The sequence below is a fragment of the Rhea americana genome, unplaced genomic scaffold, assembly GCF_003343005.1.
Source record: "Rhea americana isolate MKP2758 unplaced genomic scaffold, rheAme1 scaffold_198, whole genome shotgun sequence".
Classification (NCBI taxonomy): domain Eukaryota; kingdom Metazoa; phylum Chordata; class Aves; order Rheiformes; family Rheidae; genus Rhea; species Rhea americana.
In genome coordinates, this window is record NW_028186127.1 from 525816 (window position 1) to 547580 (window position 21765).

Sequence of the window (21765 nt, forward strand, 5' to 3'; positions counted from 1 at the left end):
GGGGGTATACAGTCTTTTTGTGCTTGACTAAAAGTTTTTTGGTAGCCTTACGTGTACCTGTTAAGGACATGACTTCTTGCATAATCATAAATGATACAACTGTACTCCCAAAGCTGAAGTAATAAAAGCAGGCTTTGGAGTATCTCAGTTTCCTACTGTGAGTTTAATAACAATAAATTTGATGGGGAGAATTTGACCTCTTCATTATTGTTGAAACTTTCTATCATAGTGAGATTGACAGTCATTTCTTTCATATGACTTTAAGATGGTGGTGGTGTGAATTGCTACACATACAGATGAGGAAGGAGACCCTCAAACAATTCCTTTTTTTGTCCACTTCTGTGGAAGTGAGTTGAATCCTCTCAAACTAATACTGTTTTGATCTGCTGGTAAGGAGGACAGATGCTRCAAAACTAGTGTAGAACCTCATTAAGGTTCTTGCCATCTGCATACCTATATAAATCTGATGAGTAGACATCACTRAACACTATCCTAAATCTGTACACTATTTCTAGTTTTTACTCCTAATTTGAACATAATATAGTATCTAGAATGTAAATTTTGTAAAACTGTTCACCACTTTGGGTTTTTTTTTGTTTTTCTTTGATAAAAGCTTATGCTTAAGTCATTTATTGCAATCCTCCTTCATTCTTAAAATGTAGCCATCTATAGTTAATTTTTTATTATTTTAAATAAGGAGTCCTAGTTCTAAACAACAGTGTTTTAAGATGAATTCAGGAATTACCTGGTGAAGGAAGAAAATAGTCTGTTATCCCCAAAGGTTTGTTCTTGCCATTTGCGCTTGTTTGTTTACTGACAAGTTCACTTGCTGTTTCATGAGGGGTCAGGCAGCATCAATGCAGATTTCCATTGCGTATTATATCTGTTTCTAGTGGTTGTTTTGTGACCTAGTAAATTAGTTGTGTTTAAATTATCTGGGGCAGGGGGAAAGCATGTTTACAGTAAAGTACAAACAGTCAAAGGTTTTAAACTTCGTAGTGCAAGAACTCTGAAAGTGAAAGAATGCGCAGTAACTCTATTTTTTTTTCCCACGGGTCATTAAAAATAATTAAATTTTTGTTCCAGGAATCCTAGCTCATACTCAGTTTGCTACCTGACATTTTAAAGTAGAGTTATTGAGTTCTCCTTGATGGTTTGTTCTGTTAAGCAAGAAAATACAGCTAATATTAGAATATTTTATTATGATCTTTCTTGTAATATAAACTAGAACTTTTGAAATTGTTTCTTAAGAAGTATGCATGTGTAGAGCCTCATTTGGTGTCACGAGAAGTGTTAAAACTCCATCTGTCATTTAGACATTTTTCTAAGAAAGAATTTATAAGTGATTTTTTTCTAAGTGAGTTTTTGAGTTTTCTAGTTTATTAAAAAGGTGCCCGAAATGCTTAGCTCATTCATAAATARTGGTGACATATTGACTTCGTGTTTTGGAGGGGAAGAAATAAATCTGTTAATTACGTGGCACAGAAATGTTCATCTGTTTTTGTCTAAACTTTGTCAAAGTGATGGACCACATAAGCCTAACCCATAATCTTCAGATCGTTTTTTTGTATCGAGCACTTATTCTCCTACCAGCTATTAAATTTCACATAATGCTTTTTCAGTGTTTTTTTTCTACTCACGTTTCTTCGTGTGAGTAGTCTCCCTTACTTCATATTCCCCATGCAAGTAGTCTCTCTTTAGCTATTCCAGTTTGAATTCATCATTTTTTTGAATGTGGAGAAGTAAAATTGTACCTAGTATTCCAAAGGAGATTTCACCAACAGGGTGTACAAAGGCGTTAGTATTGCCTTGGGATATATGAGGTAGGTGTGCTTTCTTCAATTTTTTGTTGCTTTCTCCTGTTTTTGCTCCAGTTTCCTCATCAATTATGAGCTGCGTATTGGAAGAGATTGCTTATCTTTATGTGATGGTTCAGCTCAGTGTTTGACATTATTGATAGTATCTACTCTGCTTTTGATTTGTTTCTCTTGAGTGTGTTATTGATTATTTTGGCTTCCTGGTCACAGCTGGTCCTTTATTTTCGTTGTCTGAACTATGTTGTATTGATTATTTTGGTTTCCTTGTCACACATTGTCTTTTTTTTTTTTTTGGTTTGACTAAACCTTTTGCTTTGGTGGCTACTGTTTACCTTAAGAGGCTGATGGAGCCATAAGCTTGCAAAAGTTAGGATCTTGCTAGCAGCAGGAAAGACTTCATATACATCTATTAGCTGGAATGTAAACTGCGGCCCCTCTCTGGAGTTGCCTATCTGCTTCTCATTTTGAATGTGTGATCTGTTTTTTGTTGTTTCCTGTTATCTTCCATATCTGTATTCCACTTTCTGTCCATATCTTATCGTAATTCTTTGTAATGATTTATATGAAATGTGCAAAACTCCTGTTTTGTGTTTGTTCTTGCTGAAATATGAGTTGTCTTGGATGGTTGCTTTTTTTAACAGCAAAACAAACTTCTGCATTTTGACTGCTTTCTTTTCATCAGTGATATTGGAAACTTTCTTAGCATTCAAAATTTGTGCGAGAACAGATGGTGAATGGTGGGCTTTTTTTTTGAAGTAATGTCAGCTAAAATAACTTGTGCTGCTGGCAGTTCTTCCCTGTAACAGGGTTTTTGCTTAATTGGCATACTTACTCTCTCTTTGGAAGAACTGACTTATTTAATGAATTTTTATTGTGAAGGCATGATTTCATTACTTCTGGAGCTGGAACTGGTTATAACAAGACATCCTTCTCAGAACCACCCCCCCCCTTTTTTTTAAATACCTGCCGTTCCCCCAATTCCTTAGGGGGACTGAGTTTGGGAAAGCAGTAAGATGGTCCCGGTAGTTCCTGCTGCCCAGCAGTGTGTACCGCAAAGCGGACAGCAAGCCTTTTAGAAATGTACGGGTCTACCTGCACACTCCACTTCAAGCTCTAATGTCCAGTTAAGTAGAAAARTTTATGGGTTGAAATTAATCAAATAGGAGGTCTAGAGCTAGGGAGGATAAGGGTGTTAGTGTCTTGGTAACTTGTAGGCTGCTAGGGAATGTTTAAAGTGATATTCCCAAGAGGTTCTTTACTTGTGTAAATTAGCGTGTTCAAGCCCCAGTATTGCTGCTTTTTTCTGACAAAAGAGAAACATTAACTCGGAGATTAAACCAGTGCCATCTAGTGGAAGCCTAAAAAGTAGATTTGACCTTTCTCTTGTATTATACATAATGAAATTGAATTTTGGACTAATTACTACTGTGATCGGAAAACATGAAGTRTTTAACTGGTACTATAGCTGGAGATGTCTGGGTGAAAAGAGATGAGCTGTCTGCACCCACGGCAGAGTCCTAGGGAAGCTGCTTGTGAACTGCCTGTCCATCAAAGCTGGCTTTTACAGCTTAGCACTGAAGTATGTATTCTTCCAGGCTGAGGGCATGCTTTGTATCAGTAGTGTGCAGATGCAGATAACATTTGCTTCTCCATAATAGCTTGTGCTATAGTCAGTATGATGCTGATCTTACCCATCTTTGTGCTTTTCTTTCTCAAGTTTTCTTGACTTTAACTGATGTGAGAGAAAAGAATAGATCAGAACACTGTGGAATGCTGGATCGGTTGGAAACTATTGAGGTTTGTGTGTTGGAGGGGGGAAGGAAATAAGAATGATTTCTGCTACTTGAAGTACTGAGAGTCCTGACTTAATCTTGAGGGGTGATTCAGTGTTGTCATAAATTTGAATGTAATCAAATAAGATATGAGTATCACTGCTTTAAGCCCTTCTGGAAATTATTTTGCCTTTCCTAATTGCTAGAAAGCTCTACCGTTTTTTATCTCGGGGTTTCGTTTGGCATTTTTAGCTGCTGGAGCTCAGAAGCTCCCTTGGTCTTTTGTTTTTGCCGCTAGTAATGGAAGCTGTCATTGATCATCTGCAGGCACACGTGGCCACTACTATTGTTGTCCTGATGTTGTTTAAAGATGTGAGTATAACAGCACTCTCATGAATTAAGACAATATTTGGATAGTTTGGGGCTACACTTGAAGAATCAGGGTAGTTAAGTTTAGTTTGAGGCATTTTGCTTATAGCAAACTCAAATGTGGTTTCTGCAGTATATTCAAACATATATAGAATTCCTTATAGAGATAAAACCTAGAATTTTTTAGTCCTAAGTTCTGTGATAATGTTTTTCATATAATTTAATGAAACCGATGTCCAGCTTGCTGGTGTAGCATACCAGGCTTTACAACAATCTTTCAATTGAAAAATTGCACTGAGTAACCATGTGAGAGTATTGATAATTAAAGAAAATGCATTACATTGCAGTAAAATACATTGCATGGGGACAACTCTTTGTGTTAGTATCTTTGTGCCCGGACTCTGGAAGGCACGCTTCAAGCAGGCATCGTTTGAGAAGAACTGGAACACGGGCCCCGCTCCCCTACGCTCCGAGGCATTTTTTTTCATCAGGTTACGGTCAGTGTGACTTTTTGAGTGCTAACTAATCAGAGTACATTCCTGTTACTGTCCCCCAAATCTTGTGCGTATAGTAAGATATATATAATCATAAGATTACTGAGATCTGTTTAACCTCTGTCTGTAGTTCCCGAGGAGAAGGCGAAGAAGTTTCTATAACCTCAAAGACTGGGAAATGTGTAGAGGCAGAAGCAATCAATGTAGTATATGYATGCATATTATATAATTGATATGCTTCTGTGCGAGTAGATAAATCCATGAGATCATATTCTATTTTGTTTTTAATKTAGTCTGAGGAATTAAGCAAGCAGAGTATAATTTGGTGACAAAACTTGAAATGATTCTTCAGAAGCATATAGTAGAATTTGTTACTGTTTTTCAATATGCAAGAAAATAGTGCTTAGTTCTTTAAAAAATAAAATTAAATATTATAAGTGTGATATAACTACATGTCAGCAGTTTTCCATGTCTTGTTTTAATCTTGTTAAATGGTTTGTGAGAGAGTGGCATTGAGAAAGGCATCTGGAGTGGTTTTGAGAGGAGGAGTCTACAAAACAGCAGATGCTTTGAAAGCCTTTGGAGCAGCCTCTGCTGCAGAGCGTGATTTCCGTGCCGCACGTGCCAGGTCCCCTCCAGGGGCTCAGCAGCGYTCTGGACCTTCTTTGTGCACATAATCATAGCTTGGGAAGCAGCTATGTTGCTGTTTGTGTTTGGCTAGCAGATTTTTAACTATCAAAAGAGGGTGAAGAAAACTTTGTAATAGCTGATCTATCAGAAGATAGGTGATCCATAGGTGATTCTTAAGGTAGAGAATTTTGAAAARTTTTTGTTTTCATTGGATTACTGGTGGCTTCTCTCAAGTATATCTATATGTAACTATAACTTATGCGTAACAACCTGTTATGGACATGACCACTAGCTCAAAATCCTTGAGCAAGGAAYTGATTCAGAATAGTCTTCCAGCATCCAAATCCAGCTATTACATTTACACTGCCCTGGGATAACAGACTAGAGAGCCCTTTTGTTGAGCTTGTATGTCTATATACTCAAATGAGGGTGGATGAAATGCAGCAAGGTTTCCTAAGAACTATTACTGTATTTTATATTAAAGGTGCACACAACAATTTCAGTGGTTGACATTTTATTACCTTAGTCATGTTTCAAATATGAAGTAAATTATTCTCCTTTAAAGAGTTTGGTCTAAATGGACAAGTTAAAGACCAAGAGAATTACATACAAATGCTACTTTCAAGAAAATGTGTTAGGTTGAACAATGCTGCACTGATTTTCTCAGAGTATTGTAAAACATGTACACCTGTGGCCAGTAAACATTGTAGAACATGTACACCTCTTGCCAGTGTACTGCATCATACAACAGAACTGCCTGTTTTGTTCCTCATAATAGGTTTTAYTTTATTTTGGGTCTAAGAATGGCAAATTCAAGAAATGAATGTCATATAACTAGTCACACATCTGGAATTTAGGCCTTGCTAATTTGGCTAGTATGTTACTGAATAAAAGACAGACCAAGACCTTGAGCCACCTAGCTCTGTTATTAAATGAAAGTGTCTGAAGTCACCGTTCTGTGCAAAACTCGGTTGTGTCAGTGTACTAAATGTGCTCATGTCATGCCTGTCAAATCCTTGAGTGATTTAAATGGAGAAACGCCATGTATGAGAATCCAAAATACTTTTGAGTATGRAACTTTAGACATCTAGGGAACTTTACTGACAAAAGCTTGAGAGCCTTAAAAGCTCTTGTTATGAATTTTAAGATGTGCTACTAGACCTTTCATGATCTAAACCTGGATGATGCTAGCTGCTTTGCTAATCATATGGRTGTCCCTTCAGGAAACTTTTCTGCTGTGTACACTATGAGATAGGACTTGRGTCCTTTCAAAATAGTCCAGGACTCGCTGTCATTTGGAAACCTAACCCAACTGAAATTGTCAAGCAAATTTCATCTGTGGTTTTTGGGTTGGATGTCTGATTTCTGCTTTAATCCCATTTAGATGCTTGATTCCTTTTGTCTTTCTCAGTTCTCAAGACCTGACTGAAATATCTATTAACGAAAGCTTTATAAAATGTTGCTCAAGATCAGCTGCATTTGAGCTACAGATGTTTATACTATGTCCTAATTGTTCCAGAGAATCAAGACCCATGTTTCACACAGCTTGTACCTTAAGCAATATTGTCAATACGTTTCTTCTACAAATTATCTCCAGACATCATCTGTGTATATAATAGCTACATTTTCAATTGACAGTTTGTCTGTTGTCAGATTTCTTCCAACAAGGAGGAAGAACTTAGGTATTATATGARATTTAATTTATTTAGAATTGGTGAATACAGTAAACAGATCTTGTGGACCTTTCTTAAAGACTGTCTGAGATATAAGCATATTTTAATCTCTGGCCTCTAACAATGCAGCTCGGTATAATTTTGGGGCATTTTAGGCCATGTGATGCTTTATTACTTCTGTTTGGCTATTTACTTTTAATGGGGAAAGGTGCAACTGGTTATTTGTGGAAACCCGTTTTCTCCGTGGCAGGGTTGCTCTTGCCAAGCTGTAGYGCCATAGCTGTACCTATTGCGACATGGAAAGTAGGGTAGCCTGCGTGTTTCCCTAGCAACACCCGCAGGAACATGCTTCAAAGCCCGCTCTCTTGCACATCTGACTCATACTTACTTCTTAGTTAAGCCACAGCAAATTCTCTTTCATGGGCTCTTTAAATTATGTTTATCAGTTCTGTTTTTTTCCTTATTGTCAAGGCTGTCTTTGAACACCTTCAGGATTATTGTTTCAATTCATGAGCTTTTTGTTCTGGGTTTGCTCAAAGTTCTGTCTCCTTTCCTTCTCCTCTTTGCATTTGTTCTTCCCTTCAGYGTATAGCTAATGTTTGAATCCAGCCAGAGGGTATGTATCTTAGTGCAGAAACTGTCTTCTCAGGCCTAACTTACTGCCTTTATTATCTTGCTATTACAAGACTGTAACAGTAAGATAACATTTTAAAAGGAATATGTTACAGGCAGGTGTTCTTTAGTTCTTGCATCAAAATATGTGAGGTAAAGTTTGTTTTTTGTTTTTTTTTCCTGGCTCTGAGCACATCAGTCCCGCAAAGCTCAGAACTGAGACAGGTCTTTGGAGGCAAGTGTTAATGAAATGCTAATGTAAGTAATTACCCTGGTTTCACAGTCTTTTGGGGGACAGATTATAAATGATGTCATTCAGCACTATTTGAACRATGTAACATCACTAATGAGAAGATCCCTTCCGAATAGCAAAGGAGGAGATACTTAAACCTTTGAAGCAGATCCTTTTTACACTATTTGAGAAGGTAGTTGGTAAGACTGACCATATTTTGGGCTCTACCTGTGGTTTTAGCGTTCCATCTATATCAAGATATTAACCTGCCTGTGTCTTTTATGCAGCCAGAGGCTATTGCAGTTGAATCTGCATCCTCGCTTTTGGGATGTTTGTGTGTTTTATTTTCTTTGAAAGGACAGGACTCTAGGCAAAATCCTGGTGTGTTCAGGTTTGCCACTAGTAGTCCAGGATACAGTCTATCTCAGCTTAGGCTGTCTCTTTGACTCTAAAGACTATACTATGAACTCTGTATTAGTTATGGCTCACTCAGTAGCATTTCAACAGCCCTAATCATACTTCCTGGAATATACCTGYGATTGCAATCTGCAGAGCTACCCTCTGGAGCTACATTTATGTTTTTACTGAGCAACATACTATTGCTGAAACTGCTTGGATCACTGCTCTGGGAAGGAGTGGTTCTTTGGTCTTTATTCAACTAAAACTTTTTTGAAGACCATTGCTATGTGAGGTAAGAAGAGGTCTGCTTGAAGCCCTCACACGTATGAATTTGCATATGGATAAATATTCAGAGATATATTGTCTGTTTGCATTTTCATTTAACTCCTTTTTTTGCCTTACTCTTTTATTCTTAGAGGAGTTTTTGCTACTATTTAAACATATCTTCATGTTCAGTATTTAGTATTTCAAACAAGGTATGTCATATATATATGTATATACACACACATACATATATATATATATATATAAAACTTCACATTTACCTAAAGCAGTTGGTAAACTGTTAAAAATTGATAAATAACTGTCTGTGAGAACACCTATTTATTATTAGTTTTTTAAATGTATACTTTGAGTAGCTAGGGTTGTAAAACTTTTGCTTAGACTTAATGTAATATTAACAACAAAATTTTTAATCTTACATTATCGTTGTATTTGGCACACTAAGTTTTAGGAAGTTGAAGTATTTGATTGGCATGCTGCATTAGGAGGCTTTTAGTGCATTGAAATGAAAATATTTTTCTCTCAACTCTTTGAGGTTAAAAGCAGACACTTCCCCTACGTAGAGGTATATGAGTATTACAGAAGATTTTGTGCATAAGCAACAGATACTCTTTTAACATTCAATTAAAAAAGGAAGTGTGAAACCGTGTGGTGTGACTAGACAAAGTGATAGTGATGTGATAATATTTTAAGATTGCTAGTAGTTAACTCTTAGTCTAGGTACACTCAAGTTGCAGTACTTCTAATCTGAATAATCCCTTAAATTCTAAGTTTTCATTCTAGGCAATGAAAGTAATGAAGGCTAGTTTTCCTTTATAATCACCTAAGCCTCTCTTTTACCCCAGTAAAGCRGGTGTCCCCTCGTATCCCCTTTGCCCTGGCAGAAAGTGCGGTTGATCAGTTGGGCGATGTGCTTTCTGGTGGCTCCGTGCTGCCACGTCGAGGAGGCGCAGCGTGGGGACGGCCTCCCTCTCCTGCCTTGGGAGCGCTGGTCTGAGGGTCTCGTTTCTCTGGCCAGCAGTTTTCCAAACGTTTGTGGGATGTAACTTTCTTTGAATTTCTTCTGCCTTTGTCAAATTTTATTGAAACTGAAGAGCAGGTTCAAAGTACATTGCAGAAGAAGGAAGGGAATGTGATTAAAAGCTGTTAACAAATTAGATTCCTGAAAGGAAACTCTGGTTTTACCTTAGAGCAAGGAGGCTTGAGGGTGTATCATGTAGTAGTATTAATCAATCCTGCTTACTAATTACGTTTGGAGCACTTAATGTAAATTGGACAAACAGATTGCAATGTTACTAAATTTTAAAGAGAATACAGTTGTCATTAGCAAAGATGATCTCCCTGCTGTGCTATTTTTTATTGTGGCTATAAAGTACAACACAGTACTTCTGGATAGAAACATCTTTGTAATGCCTTAAAGAAGTATTTTGCAGCTACTCATTTAGCTGCTTACAGTATATATAGTTGCCTCATACTAGTGTGGAAATTGCATTCTATTTTAACATGGTATCATATGCTGTAATAAAACACTAATTTAATAGTGAGCGTCACATGTATAATTTTAAATCTTGAAAATAATGTCATATACTTTATTCATGTAGACTTCAAAAAATATCTAGACATGAACAACAAGGGAAATATAGGTTAAAACAGTAAAATACATATTTGAATAGCGAACTGATCATCATGCTATTTTGGAAAATAAAATCCGAACTGATTCTGGAGTGCCRGGACTTGCTTTACATCTATGTTTACATAGTAGTCTTGTAGTTGGCTCGGATTTCATATGTAAAATTTGTAAATCAACTTCCTTATTCATACCTGAAATCCTTTGAAAGCTGTATTTACTTGTTCATTACAGCTGTCATTTGCACTAATGAAAGAATAGTCTAATCAAGCAGTTTGTTCACTTTATTTGGATGTAATAAGGATTTAGTAAGGGTAATTTTCATATATACTTTATTATACTGTGTCAAAAACATATATTCCATGTGTTCTGTATAGTCACCCCTCTGGCAGTTTTCAGCAAGACTGTAAATGTCCTTTGATTTTGTTCTCTGGAAAGCTGCCTACAGGTGGCTTTGATATGAAACGGTGTGAATTCTGATTAACTCAAATATGAAGGTAGTCATAAGATCCTTTTAAACAATGGCTACCTTAATAATAATCTTAATCCAGGGAACATTGTTTTGTTGATGGAAATTTATAATATGTGGAAAATATTTTCAAGTATTGTAACTCCTTTATGTGGAATGGAGATGAAGATATAATAAAAAATAGTAAATAATAAACATCCTCCAGGTTAAGATCAAGAATATATGAAATCTAATATATATTGGCCACTAATACGCTAATGTTCTCAGTTATGAATAAGAAACATACCTTTAAGAAAATTATATAACTTTTTCTGACGCCTCTCATGAGTGGAATTAAAATGATTGATAAACCTGACATTTAATATTTGGCAAACTTAAAGGAGTTCCTGCCTTATGTTCAGTAAGGTAATGCTTCTTTAGTGAAGCTATTTTTCAATTATATTAAAATGTATATAGATGTATTAATACTTCATACATGTGGTGTAATAAATGAATGTTCACAGCTTTGAGGGTTTTTTAAAAACAAAAAGCAAAAACCAGAAGACTAACTTTTGCTCATCTAGGCTTGGGTGATTCACCCTCTACCACATTCCCCAGGAGGAAGCTAAATTAGTTCTGTCCATAAGAAAAATAAAAGTTGATGAGATGGGCAGATGTTCTTTTTTCTGAAGGGTGAAGAAGTAGAATCCATTTTTCTGGCAAGTCTGAAGATGATGGGAGAAATGTTTTCCTTTCAGTTAAACTGCTCTTCTGCAAAGATACCTTTGTGTGTTTTTGTAATGATTTTTGTTGTTGTTGTTGAGGAGGGGAAGGTTCTTAATCACTTCTACACTTGTGCATTGTGATATCTTGGTGTATTCTGGTTTTATTTATTAACAACTCATTCCCTCAGACACTGATACATAATGAATTTGCTTTATTTCAGTGTAAATTTAGGATTACTGTGAATTTTATTTTGTTTTTTAACTGTTAATGTCTTTCACTCTAAGATGTGAAAATGTAGAGTTTTTTTAATAGTGAGGTATATGCGTATCAGATTCTAGGTTTGGTTACTTTCAGTTCTTATTAATATTTCAATATTTTTATTTTCTATTGATAAAGCCCTGTTTGAAGGCATTCTTATTGCTAATTACCAAGTTGCTGTAAGAGAGACTCATGGTGCATCCGATGTGCTTTCCACCAGTATTCTCAGGCATTTTGTTCTGAAAATAAACTTTTTTTTTCTTTTTCTTTTTTTTTTTTTTTTAACCTTTGTGGCCTGTAATCCCACTGTTACAGCCTTCAACCTGCTGCTGACCTCTGAGCTACTTAATAGTTTAGAAGTTCAGAAGTTCTCTGCCCATTTCGATATTGGATCTTACTGATTTCCCTTCTTGCTTAGGGATTTTGTGACAAGCCAAAAATAGACTTGGAAGTGCCTTTGCAATCATGCAAATGTTGATCAAAGAGTGAGAACTGTATGTAGCTTCATGGGGAAAAATACCTCCCATGTCACCCTCAGTCTCTTCTTCCAAAAAGCCATTGAATCTCAGTCAGAGGGTTTAGGGATCAGCATCTTCTGCTGAGTTCCCTAATATGGGACTTTAATTTTAAAGTGTTATGGTCTAAAGTTGTTTCTCATGTGTAAACTCTTCAGGTCTTTCCTGGATGGAGCTGTTGCCACCTGAGTGGGTTTGGTGACTAGGAGTTTAGGAAGTTAAGAGACTTCAGCTGTCATTCTCATTTTGCTATTAGTGCATGGCCTTCGTAGTTCTCCCATTCACAAGTAAACCTTTTTTCCTTAATACAAAAGATGATGCAATGTAATGTGGCAATATACAATTATTCCTTAAGGCGATATCTAGATCAAAGCACTCGAGCAAATTAAAGCAAATTAGCAAAGTGTACAACATCAACATTCATAAGTTATAATACATTAAATTGCCATTGGCTGATGATGTCTTTAGGAATAAAATTACTTTAGTTAGCTGTAGTTTAATTTCCTTAGTTTACAGTGAGTGAAGACCAATTTACTCCTGCAATAGAAAATTCCTATGGGAATTTAGTGCATTTAAATTAATATGCTTTGGCTTCTCACCTTTTCTTGAATCTTTGTAAACATTTAGAACATTTAATGGCAAACTCATTAAATTTTGGAACAGCTTCCCAGGACTGTCATACGAGTTTTCTGCTTCTCTAGTTCCTGAGGCTCTATTTTTTTAATGCTGTGTGTGCACACTACTAGTTCATATAGCACTAGACATTTTCTTCTGAATCAAATCCACTAATTGAATTTAACTCTCCATCCTCTTCAGGCCAGGTAGTAATGGCTGGATTATGTAGACCTGCAAAGGTGTTCATTAACTAGTCTGTAAAGCCTGTGCTTTTTTCCAGCATGCGCAGTTCAACATCATCTGGGTTTCATGGGAATTTTTATTTCAGTTGTAAAATCAGTAGTAAAGTCAGAGGTAGATTTCCACAATGCAAATGTTGTTCTGTGCATATTAAAAAAAAAAAAAAAAAAAAAAAAAAAAAAAAAAGCGTTCCCGATCTCTTTCATTCTCGGTTTTAATGGGGAGACCTGAGGGCTACTAAACTTTCAGTTTAATGTGGTGGTTGCTGAGACCTTTAAGGTGAGAAAAGATTAGGAGATTAGGTTGCTGTAGATATTTGATACAATATCTATTTATTTTAGGTCATGATTGCTTCTTTCACGCTTTACTTCCATTACTATTAAACAGTGAAACATCCATTTCTAATACTTAAGTGGATAAATTGAAGCCTGCCACTTAAAATTTGTTCTTTTTTGTTTATTTATATAAGCTGAATGTAGGGCAGAACTTTTTCTCGTATGATGATTTCTCTGGTGCTTCTCCTGTCCAGATATTCCCCTGTACACCTGGCTTTCCTTGGCGTTTGAGTCAATGAAGTTGTTTCTTCACTTGAGAATTCATCACTGAGAATGACAGCTGAAGTCTCTTAACTTCCTAAACTTCTAGTCACCAAACCCACTCAGGTGGCAACAGCTCCATCCAGGAAAGACCTGAAGAGTTTACAAATGAGAAACAAGTTGCTGAAGTGTCTCAATTTAAATGTTGAATAGCAAAGAGAAAATACTTCTATTGTGTTTTGATGCTTTTTCCACTTGGTGTAGTGGAAACTTACTGCAGTGTGATGATCTCTATTCCCATACTTCATATGTGGCCTGCTAAGGTATCACGTTAAAACATCCCTCTAATTGAACCTATTTAGCTGAATTTCTGTGTTCTATCCTTACGTTTTCCACTGATGGGGCAAATCCTGCTAATATAGCTGTGAATCACTGTAAACTTTAATAACTTTCTAAGGAGGCAGAGTAGGTATTAATGGATCCTAGTCAATGTTTGTTTATTATGTATTTATTGGATTTTTTCTCTTTTTTTAGTCTGTCTTTGGTACACTGGAAAACTATTGAAACAAATCAATTTGACGTAGTCTGGCTAATTATATCTGATGTCAACATTAAACAAAGAGGGTTAATCTGCAGTATATAACCAATTCTCTTGTGACAGCTGGAGGACTCTAGCTTATTAGTAAGCTTTGCAAATGTTGTTGCATAGAAAATTCAAACTGTAGCCTGCTATTCATTAGGAGCAGTCAGGTTTGTGTTTTCTTTTTTGAATGGAGTCTTTAAAAAAACTACATGTTGGGAATTAAGATGCCCACAGGTTTAAGACGTTAGAAATTTCTATTTGAGAGAACATAGGAGAGAATGTTCTGTCATTAGATAAGTATTTCTGTGTGCTGCTTTGGTGTTTGGGATGAGGAGGGAGACTGTTACAGGACTGATCTGTAGAATGCTTAATTTCTTGTACCATATTTTATGGAAATAGCTTATCTGTARTAATATTTAGTAATATTCACTTATCTTAATAATATATATGGGAGAAAACATTGAGCTGTGAAGAGACAGTTGGCAAAGGAAGTTAGGAAAGCAAAGAAAGGAAGCTTTATTAATAGTTACCAGAATAATTCCATTTCTTGACTTCCCAAAAGCCAGGGCAAACAGGGGACGTGGATTCTTGCCTCTAAGTTGGCCACTGAAACTAATGAAACGCTGAATTATCTGGTAAGCCATGGTGGGAGGCTGTCCTTTTTTCTATAGCAACACATCTCAAGCAGCCGTTTTTCATTTTAAATAACTGACAAAGCCAGTGTAAAATATGTTCAGCACATATGTAAGGTTATTTTTGCTCAAGAGTGGTTCGCTCGCTCCTGCCTCCGGGCGCGAGGGCACGGTCTGGCCCTGCACGCTCTGCCCGGGCATGAAACGGGAGCGTGGCTGCGCCTGCTGAACTGAGGCAAAAGCTCTTGGCTGTATGCTAGCGAGCCCGAGCTAGCGCATACTGCTGCCTGGAGTCCCAGTGTACGTAGGCAGGGAGGTTTTGGATGACCAGCATTTTGAGACGTTTTCATCTTGGAAAACTTCAGCTATTACTGGAAAAAGTTTAGCTCTTCAGAATTTGAAAGCCTTTTTTTTTTTAAAAAAAAAAAAAAAAGTTATTAAATGCTTATACTGATAATTTTTTTTTTCATGAACATTCTAGGATTCATCTGTTCTTGGAGTGAAATCAAGGTATTACCTTAGTACTTGAACTACAAATCTCTAAAAATTCCTGAGGAATAAGCAGTTCCTAAACAGTTGCAATTCCTTTCAAGTACAGCGCACTCTAAATAGCAGCTTCCTAATGGTGTAAATGCATATAGTTCCAAGATAATATTTTGATAAGAAATGTAAAATAAATAAATAAATAAATAATAAAAAAACTTTATTCCAAGTAAAATCTTCCCTTCCCCCCCCCCCAGTGGAAAATTTGTGAATACAAGATCAGTATCTGGGGTTTTTTTTGTTACATAAGTAGAAAGATTTAAGTATGTATGCATATCTGACCATTTTGTTGTAAGGCAAATCTTATACTCGACGGAAATAGTATTTCTCAAAAAGGCTTGATTTATGGAATATGTGCGGAAGATGGTAGTTACAGAAAGTGTGCGTTACATGTGTGTAAAGCTTTTTTTGATGAACAGGAGGAGAAAGATAGGGAAGGAATGTGATTGTCTATTTTATTACCTTCTTCCATTCTGCTCTACTAATGTGAACTCTGGACAATAGGTTGTTCTKTGTTTTTGATTTCTTTCTACTAGTAGAAACTGGGGAAATGGTTTAAAGGGGAAAAATATTAAATATGATAGAGGAACTCAACTGGTGCATATTTTTAATGGATATGACAGCACTAATTTTTTACTCCAGTTTAAAGCTTGAAAAGTACAGGGAGAAAGCTGTCATTCATTTATTAACAAAAGCTGGATATTTTAAGTTTTTTTGCAGCATCCGCTTCTCAGTTGAACCTTGAGTAGAAAATCTTATTTTTCCAGATTTAGAAAGGAGATTCACCTACTTTTTGAAAGAGGATAATTCACAACTGGGTGGTATGAAGTAGCAACTATGGCTTTTCAACTTGAATAAAGTAAATATTTTAAAAAGGGAAAAATAACCCTAGGCACCAGTACAAGCTGGAGGCTGACCAGCTGGAGAGCAGCTCTGCAGAGAAGGACCTGGGAGTGCTGGTGGATGACAAGCTGACCATGAGCCAGCAGTGTGCCCTTGTGGCCAGGAAGGCCAATGGTCTCCTGGGSTGCRTTAGGAAGACTTTGCCAGCAGGTGGAGGGAGGTGATCCTGCCCCTCTACGCAGCCCTGGGGAGGCCTCATCTCAAGGACTGTGTCCAGGTCTGGGCTCCCCAGTACAAGAGAGACATGGAGCTGCTGGAGAGAGTCCAGCGTAGGGCTACAAAGATGCTCAGAGGGCTGGAGCACCTGCCCTAKGAGGAACGGCTGCGAGAGCTGGGCCTCTTCAGCCTGGGGAAGAGAAGGCTGAGGGGGGATCTTATCAATGTGTGCAAGTACCTGAAGGGAGGGTGTCAGGGGGATGGGGACAAACTCTTTTCAGTTGTCCCGTGTGACAGGACAAGAGGCAATGGGCAGAAACTGACCCACAGGAAGTTCTGCCTGACCGTGAGGGGGAATGTCTTCCCTGTGAGAGTGACGGAGCACTGGACCAGGTTGCCCAGAGAGGTTGTGGAGTCTCCTTCTCTGGAGATCTTCAAGGCCYGCCTGGATGCAACCCTGTCTACCATGCTCTAGGTGACCCTGCCGAGCAGGGAGGTTGGACTAGATGATCTCCAGAGGTCCCTTCCAACCTTACTGATTCTGTGATCATGATTGTCTATTGCTGTTCTTACAACTTTCAGTTCTTTGACATTTTGAGAATTCAGGAAATGGACTAGCTTTTTAAACTACTTTTGTTAATTTCCAAAATAGATAAACTGTATTTATCTTCTGATATTTCACTGAATTATCTGATGCATCTACTTTCAAAAATCATTTCATATTCAAAAGACAATTTTCTCATGACATCAGTAAGGGGATTACTGAAAATTGTTTTCTGTTGAAGGTACATTTTTGTTTAGGAGCAGTGTGAATTTCTTCTCTGGTTTGCCTCGGTGTATTTGCAGTATAAGCTTTGTAATTTGCTCTTTGAGGAACAGATGTGCTAGTTGTCCCCCCCAGGTATGTACATGATATTTACTCTTTTTTTAGAGTCTTAAGTAAGGTTAAGAGCACATCTGAATTAAGCTCTTGTTTCTTTAAATCATTGGGCATAAAACTATTGCACTTTTCTACAGTAAAAAACAATCAATAAAATACAATGCTTTAARTTATTCAAAGATGATACAACGGGAAATTGGTTATTCTCTTGATTCACAAGGTTGGATAATTGAGTTGAATTTTTATGTCTGCAAAAATCAATGCCTAGGTGGACTTTGGAGGAATGCCTATAAAAAGACTGGTATTTGCACTAAGTACTAAATTCATACATAAAATTTTATATTGCCACTGGCGGCAATTTCTAGTGGTTTTTTTTTTGGTTGTTGTTTTCTTGCACCAACCTATACCTTATGGTACCAGAGGCATTAATTTTGATGTAGACTTTTTCTTTTAATACAAAATTCACATTTATTTTGGAAGCGATGACAGCAGTATAGAAATCCTGAAAAGAAACTTAGAATTTCTCTCTTGTCCTTAAGATGTTTCTTAGACCTCATCTTATTTAAATGCAGGATATGTTAAATATTTAATAAAGGCAGCGAGCAAGATTTTTGTTTGAGTTTTTCTTGGTGACTTGTTTCATATTTAATTAATGAGGAATTTCTTGTGGCAGTCAGTTTTTCTTGCTTTAAATCTCAGGCAYACTGAGACATAGGAGCAGTTGGCCTTTCCACAAGAAAATATGTTTTTTTTTTTTTTCCTTAAAAGTGGAGGGATTTAGTGGTTTTATGAAGGCATGAATGTTGTTCATTTGGAATTTAATACAGAACTTTTAGAGSTGTTAACAGGGAAAGAAGTGGCTATATTTAACTGTTTGAGTACCTTTTAAAAAGATTAATCTTCTCCATGCTTGCAAACATGGCTGCTTCCTCTAGTTTGATGTTTGTCATCTGGGGAGTTTTAAATCTTTCAAGATTTTGCACTGTTCTCGGTTGTTTCATTTTTTTTCAGTTGAATTAATTGCAAGACAGTGTCACAGCTGGTATGCTGAAAATGTTAGGATGGCAAGTGTGTATTTGACAGGCTTCTCTTCCTAGTGAGGTAACTATAAAAGAAAGAAAAGAGACTTCTCCATCGTCCTCAAACTGAGTATCTGAGAGATCGCATAAGTAGTTCATTGAATATTCACATTAAACAGTTAAAATGCTGGTTAAAACCAGGTAACACTAAATGGGCTAGAAGGACGCAGTTGTTCTGACGCGCTTGTCTTTGGMTGCATACTTTTGTATCCTTCAATGTACTTTGGCCCATGGTGAGGTAAAACAGCTTGCAGTGTTTTCTTATTTTAAAAAGTATTTATCGGTTACAGACAGCTCAAGACTAGAAAAGCGGCCGTTTCCTCCTCCTCCCTCCTCCTCCTCCTTTCTGCGCGCGCTCTTGAGAAAGCGCGCTCCTTCCTGAGCCCTTCCCGGCAGAGCGGAGCCCTGCGAGGAAGCCCTGTCTGAGGTTTTAGCAGTCTTGACTTCTTCGCCTTGGACGCCAGCTGTGCACAGCTCCAGTGTCCAAATGGAAACCTCTGAGACTGCGTAAAGCTTTCAGCCATGAGCATCCCTTATGTTGGAGGGACTTCTTTTGGAGAGCGATAATTCAAGGTTACCATCTCGGTCGGAGCAGTTTGACCACAAGCACGGCCTTGAAGAACGAAGGGAATGGCTAATGYGCTGCTGCCTGAGCTATACAGCAGTTAGCTCGTGAAGGGAAATACATCATTACTACCATCCAGTTAGTGGTATCATGAAAACTGTCAGATTTAAATGCTTAAGAGAGCTCTTGTCACTGTTGCCATGGTAATATCAGACGGCAACATGGTAGTTTTCATCTATAGCCATGTTCAGCTAAATTCTTTTGCAGTCCTTTAACTGTGAAAGGAAGCTACCATGTTTTACCAGGTTTTAGTTTTCTCTCGAGTTAACCAATAACAAATGAACGCTCTAACCAACACTTTATTTGAAAGTGAAATTTAAATTCTACATACTACTAACTGATCTAGTTTCCTTTGGTTTTGATTTGACTCATGCATTGACATTCCTGTATGTAAAATATTACCTGTGGAGTTACTGACCTCCTGTTTATGGCTTTGTGTTATTTCTGGTAATTACTTCTATTYGGGCCATAGTAAAAAGCACGCTCTGCAGTCCCAAACTTGCAATTTCATTGCAGAGCTGGATCTACCTCACATCTTTTTCTCCAGAAGAGGAGAAGTATGAATATTTCTCCCTAGAAATTGATACCACTTTCTATTTTGGCCTCACTTTTAATGCTTTCTTTTAGAACTGAGCCTGCCCTGTATTTTTTTAACCTGCGTGGTGTTAATCAGATGCCTCATTTTTGGTTTCTAGCAGCTTCATTTTTCTGTCTTCTGATGTTCAGGAGCTTTTTTTTTCACTGCCCTGGTACAAGCTGCTGTTCTCTGCAGCCCTCCCCCAGCCTGGTGCCTGGGAAAGCTTTTCTTTGCCTTCGTTCTTGCCGTGGGTACAAAGCAGGGAGACGTTCTCTCCTCGCTGACCTACATTTCGCCAGCGCGGTGCCGCCCGGCAGCAGAGCGGTTGCCCCAGGCCGGGCCGCCAGGTATGGGCGAGCAGAGCCCCAGGAAGGCTACCGCGGCCTGAACCTGGATGTACAGCGTGGCCAAAGCACTGGCTGCAACCTCAGCTGAGTTCAGGCGCGGAGGGTGAGGCTGCGTGCCCCCCCAATGGCACGCTGCTTGTGGGGGGAACACAACCTGCAATTAAAAGGGAAGAAAACCCTCTGAAAATGTCAATAGCAATAGTTACCATGGTTGTTCAGCATCTGCTTATTTGACATTATAAAATAAGCACTTGAAATGCGTTTTAAAAATGGAAAAATAGCTAAACTATTGATGCTTTTTCAAATTTAGTTCTGAGCCCATTCTTGCTCTTAGCATAGATGTAAGACGTAGTAACTTCTRTATTAGCATCTTTGCTCTCTTCTTCCCTTTGTCTCCTCCTAGAAAGTTTTCACATTGCTGAAAGTATTCACTTAAGAGCTAAGATTTTACTGCACTGTTGAATTCTGTAGGTGTTTTAGATTGAAGAATGATTTGGGGTTGTGTTGATTTAATGTATCAAGAAAGTTAATGGGTCAGATGGGGAAGGGGAAGGGGGACGTCCTCCAGAGTAATGACTTTTAAGCCCTCCTGCTCTGTTCCACCCAAATGCCTGAACTAGTAGCAATTTCAAGACAGCTAATATAAACCTTAGCGTGAGTATTTACTCTGACTATATTTTGTAAATATGGCCTTACAAGTTTCTATTTTATACTTACTGCACTGCAATGAAAAAGAAAAGCAAATTTTAAATTACTGTTCTAGTCAGCTCAGCCTGAAAGCCAGTCTGTCTTATCTCTTCTAGATAACTACCATCATATAATCTTGAACTTACTATAGTGAGAGAAAAATAATTCTTAACTTCTGTGTAAAGATTTTACTGGACACTGGCTTTCTCCTCAGAGAAACCACTGAGGCTTGTAAGTGCCTTTACACCTATTTTTCAGACCAGAACAGGTCATGAACTTTCCCAGAGGAAAATGACGTGGCTGTGGGGGATAGGATCAGTCATCTTACTCCAAAACTTACAACCATAAGTTATTTCTGTACTTAAGTGATGCATAAACAGCAAATAACCCAACTCACTGGTTTAACTGGAGATGTGCGCTGTTGTTGGTAAATGATCACTTTTCCAGGGGGCTTTTATTTTGGTCATTAGCATTAGTGTGTAAATCTTTTAGTTGAAAGTTATTTATTGGGAAGAATTACAGAATTTCAATCTCTTCATCTTGTTACCATGTTTAATTTTTCTGGGATTTTTCTTTGCCATAATGGTGGTAAAGATGATGCATTTTTCAATTATATTACAACTTTCTGTATGTTTTCAATCTAAAGCAGATGTACAAGGAAGTAAAAACATGTTAATATTTCACAAAACTCTATACCTCAATTAGTAAACTAGTGATATCTGAATTTCTTATTGCATAGGTTAGTCTTTTAGACACAAACTTTCATCCTGTTGCTATTGAAAATGCATTTTTTGTCTCTGTCAATGTCGAAAGGAAGTAAGAAAACTTGTCAAAGTTTTTAATGATATAAATAATTATTGCACTGTTTTTAACATGAACTGTTTTTACGCTCTACTAGAGTAAACAAGTAGTTTAAACACAAGCTAGACAACAGTAAATACATTGAAAGAATGGAAGATAGATATTTCATTCTATAAACTGCATATTTCATCATACAAGCACTCCCTCCTGCCTCTGAAAGTTTTGTAATGAACTGCACAAGATGATGGTGCTTGGATACAGGGAAAAAAAAAATCTAAGTAGCCTTTGGCTTTCCTGATAATGCTTCAAATGTATTATAGAATGCTTTCAAATGGTTTCAAATTACACCCGTGCATTAATACAGATCTTTAAAAGTTAAGGTGGACCCTTAACAAGGTGTTAAAAATGGCTTTTTATATTACATCCTGCACTCCTTACTAGTATGTTAACTAGCAGGAAGTTTGATGTACTAAATTTGCATGTAACAATTCTGCCAAACTTAAACAGATTGGCATCAGACATTAGCTCCAAAGGGAGTACCGTGGAGGTTATTTGGCWGCCAAACTTTATAATTCAAGCGCCAAACTATTTAAGGTTTAGTTATTACCCTCTAGGTCTATCCCAAGAAGCCAGTAACATCACTTTTRACTAGCCAAAGTTGAGGAAATCTAAGTAGTGCATTACATTGCAGCTTGACGGCGCTGAAG

General features: G+C 37.4%; 1 protein-coding gene across 1 annotated transcript in view; it reads left to right on the forward strand.

The window, feature by feature from the left end:
• The window catches only part of CDC73 (cell division cycle 73), a 99504-nt gene that overhangs the window by 28132 nt on the left and 49607 nt on the right, over window positions 1–21765 (forward strand). The window lies entirely within an intron of this gene.